Here is a 4,856-nt window from a genome sequence, read left to right on the forward strand (position 1 = left end):
AAGCTCTGAAAAGCTGATTTTGCGCAATAGGTCTGCTTTAACGAGAAGCATTAAAGTAGAAATCTAATGCAGGATAAATGTGTTTACCATCTGTACTCAGCATTGTGGTGTTGTCTTTTTGAGTCTGACTGTTTCCACGGTAAAGAGGGTCTGCAGCTTCATGGCACAGAACAGAATTGATCCTTGTGGTGTGAGGTAATGCTAACAACTGCTAACAATGCTAATGTGCATGTTTGTAAGTCATTTTGCACAGAGCTTCAAGACAATTTCTCAGACATTATTTTGCCAACCTAAAGGTACAATGTGTAAGTTTCTAGAGGTAATACGTCACCTACATAAGTTCATGGAAATAGAAAGTTAACATCCTCCATGGATCCACTGACCCACAGGTTTGCGGTGCGATTCCAGCTCCCTCAGATGAATGCTGTTGTTGTGTCCTTGGGCAAGACACTAAACCCAACTCGCCCCCAGTGTCTGTGTACACTGGAGTGTTAATATGTGTGTGAATGGGTGAGTGGTTCCTTCGTCTAAAGTGCTTTGAGCGACTTGAAGGCATAAAAGCGATACCTAAAAATGCGACCATTTACCATTACGCCATAGTGTGGAATATTACAGCCAAAGGGACAACATTTCCATGGAAACAAGCAGGTGAAAGTCCTCCTCTTGGCCAAGTAAGAGTCAGGTTTGTGGAGATGCAAACCCGCTCAAGTTTTTTTTGTCCAATAAACGCTACCAAAAGAATATAAGCTTTTATTTTAGTCTGTTTTTTTTTTGTTTAAAAGTTTCATACTGTGGCTTTAATGAAATAGAATTGCATTATCCATGACAACAAAGCGCTGTGCCTTCCTCAGATGTTCAGACTTTTCATAAAGGGTTGAACAGAAACACATGTTTGTCTGTCAGGGCCTCTTCCTGTTTCTGCTCTAACTCTCTCCACATTTATCACACTGTCCTTTATGTATCACGTTTTACATCATGTCCTCTCTGTTTTTCTAATTAAATTCGTGTGTTGCGTCTTGTCTAAACATGCCATCGACCACAAAACCAATGAGGCGTATTTCCTGCAGATTTACGACCCCGACCCCTTGGACCGAGCAGAGAGCAAATAATGCAAGTATGTGGAACTTTCTGTTCTGGGGAAGTGACATAAAAGGCATCAGTGGAGATAGTAATGAAATAGAGAGGTCCATGGCACAGAACGGCACTGACCCTTATGGTGTGAGGCAGGAATGCTAACACCTGCTAACAAATGCTAACAATGCTAACGTGCATGTTTGTAAGCCATTTTGCATAGAGCTTCAAGATAATTTCTCAGACATTATTTTCCCAAACTAAAGGTATAGTGTGTAACTTTCTAGATACATTAGCTCCGTTAATAGAGCATTTGTCCACTGGTTCGAAGGTTGGCGGTTTGAATCTTGCTCATAAACATCATTAGTTCAGGTGACATAAAATGCGAGATGAGATAAAGGTTTAGCGAAAACTAAAGAAATCAAAGTTATATTGATGAGTCAGGGATAAAGGTAATGTATTTTAGTAAAAGTTGGGTTTCTCTTTTGTATTTATTAGCAAACCTTATGTGCGCTTATGATAGCAGCAGCAATAAATAAAAAAAAACAACAATTCTTATGCATGGTAAACACTCACATTTTTATATAGCGCTTTTCCATCTTCAAGTCATTCAAAAGCACTTTACATCAAGGAACCGCTCACCTCTTCACACAGACAATGGGGGAACGAGGTGGGTTAAGTATCTTACCCAAGGACACAACAACAGCATTCATCTGTGGGAGCTGGAATCACACTGCCAACCTGTGGGTCAGTGGATCCGACCGCTCAACCAATAATGTTTATGTCGAAAGCAACATTCAAACCCCCAACGTTTTGATCAATGAACAAGCACTCTACCAACTGAGCTACTGTCGCCCGTCACGTCACATTCATACTAGGCAATGTGGGTGAAGCATCTTGCCCAAGGACACCAAAACACAACTAGAGTCACTGGCGCCCCACTGTGTCCCCAGCGGTCTCCCATCCAAGCACAAACCAGGCCCAACCCTGCTTAGCTTCTGAGAGTTTCACTTTTGACACACACTTTTGTCCCTGATTTAGGATAGAACAGTCGACCTCCTTCTCCGCTGGGGTCAAAGGTTAAGCGTCAGAGGCGTGAATAAATCTTCGGTGTGCGCAAACTCAACCCAGATGAACTTCTTCTACTGCGTTTGTGCCATTTATGAGGTTTTTAACAGCGATTTCAACACCTCCCAAACTCTTTTATACGGAGCAGATAAGGCGGCGGAGGGGACATCAGTACAGACACGCAGTTGAAATAGGTTTTAGTAGCAGTTATCTACAGACCGGGTTCAGCAGATTCTCCACTGATCTGACTTCAAAGGCCCAGGTGCATTATGGGATACCACCTCCTGTCTCACTTCGAGGCCATGAACTCTTAGGAATGTCCTCTCAACAAAACAAAGGTGGACAGCACAAACTAGTATGCAGTTTGTCCCATGTTCCAATCATTAAAGATGGCTACTTTTTAAACTGTAATATAGTAAACATTGGCACTGTGTTAAAAACATTGAATAACTTAGTCTTTCCCCCATAGAATATAATGTATGTATCCATGGGCCGAGAATGCTGAAATGTTAAGACTGTTCCCATAGCAATTAACAATTAAAAACAAAATATTATATCTTCTGAATGGTCAGCAGTCCTCAAAATGGCAGGATGTAACAAGAAGCTAAAACGCACAGATATAGGCCCTATGTCTTGTATGCATCTAATTATTATATAGCATTTTATTGATCGCAAAGCCGCTAGAAAAACACATCACTGTAGTAAGCAGAGGTAGTAGAACTAGTTGTAATTTTCATACTTGTGTAGTTTTCTGAGTACTATATTTGACAGTGTAACAGTACTCTGACTTGGGTAAAAATTGTGGTTCCTCTTCCCACTGTGAGTAAGTATTCAAAAGCTTTATGTTGATGATATGAAATTATTTGTACATTTGCGTTTCGTGTACCGCATTATAGTTTATAGATTCAGCTTGTTAGTTAATTGAAATAGAAAGTTAAAGCCATACTTTGGAACATTCTCCAGGTAGACAGATTTCATACTGTGAAATATTATAGCCAAAGGAACAATGTTTCTATGATTTTCACTGCAATAAAAACATCCAAGAAGCATGTTTTTAATGTTGGACTACTATTTTATACTTTGTACTTTGATTTTGAATTAGCATACCCTTCCTTGAGCATATTTATGGCTACTCTATGCCTCTGATAAGTTTCATTATGACTGGTACATGCTGATTTGGTATGTGGCTTGTTTTTTAACAGTAAGAGGACGTCCAGTGGTGGAGACAGATACTGCAGCGTAAACACAAAATGAAGCAGCATATTTTGTAAAGAGGATGGCAGAGCTTCTTCTGCGGTGGGTAACTTGAACCTGCCCCCTGTGTCTCCTGCAGACTGAACCTGATCCAAAACAGATGGGACACCACTCTCCAAACACAGACCTACTCACTCCAAGTACCACCTCACGAGCTTTCAGAGTAGACTCACTGCAGAGAAAACAGGTTACCAGGGAAATACAGACTTATATCTCAGATGGATACCAGCCTCCACGCCCTCCTTCTAAATATACACCATTTTACTGTTCGCAAATTGTTATATTAAACAGAGACAGAAGTGCTGTTATTTTTACTTGAGTAACTATTTCATACAATTGTACTTTTCTGTGTAGTTTTCTGACTCCATGCAGTACGTTTATTCCTACTGGAGTTACATATTTGATAGTACTCTTACTTGATCTCAAGCCAAATCCAAACAAGATCATGTTTATTTCAGTGACACACTTGAACCGAAGAAGCTCATTGGTCATCGATCATGTACAAACAAAATCGCGTCTCTCCTGCCAGATTCACAGAGTTTAGTGCTGATTCTGCAGAGATCCGCCATGTTTTTCAGTCCCTTCTCATTTTCTTTCCTTTTGTTTTTCCTCATAAGCAGCCATATTTGTTTTGATACAGATGGACCATGTGTGTCCCTGATTGGCTAATCCGTGTTCTGAATCCCAGGCAACACAAACAGGGTTTAAACAGGGAATGTGTTATGAGTAAACCAAACCCTAACAGGCAAACTGTAAGGGTTGCATGATGGTTGAGGGATGAGCACTCACACCTCACAGCAAGAAGGTTCTGGGTTTGATCCCCAGGTTTCCCAGGCCTTTCTGTAACATTCTATAGGTGTACTTGCCTGGATAGCAACCTTAGTCAGAGCTGATTTGTGCAGACCAAAGTGCATTTATTACCAACACCAAAGAGGTACATTTAAAGAAATAACAGCAAAATTTAAAAACAGCATGGCAGTAACAGCCTGTACACAAAGCACCTTCCACAAGCAGTCTCCCACACTGCGGCACAGGTAAGTTCCAGCAAATCCAGTTATATTGTTAAAAGTTATGTTTATTTTTTTATTTCTTTATTAATTTTGAGCACATGTATCAGGTACACTTAATGCACATTTCACATATGTCTTCTTATATAAGCTCGAAAAGGAGTGAGAAGAAGAAAATGTATGAAATCCCACTGCTAACATCTATTACTACACAAATTAAATGCTTTGTTTAAGCTTCCTATTCAGTTGAAAAAAAAATAAACATCTTTACCTAACAGTGTTAATCTTTATTCAATCAAACCAGTTAAAAAAAATAGAGCTCTATATTAATTTATCAGCGTTAACCGTAGAAAACGAACTAGATACAAAAAGCTAAAATATGTGGCCACCCCTCCTCCTCAGCACACAACTGCCCCGGAACCTTCCTACGGTGCTCCGGCTCACCGGGGACTCATT

This window comes from Periophthalmus magnuspinnatus, chromosome 5, assembly GCF_009829125.3.
Source record: "Periophthalmus magnuspinnatus isolate fPerMag1 chromosome 5, fPerMag1.2.pri, whole genome shotgun sequence".
NCBI lineage: Eukaryota > Metazoa > Chordata > Actinopteri > Gobiiformes > Gobiidae > Periophthalmus > Periophthalmus magnuspinnatus.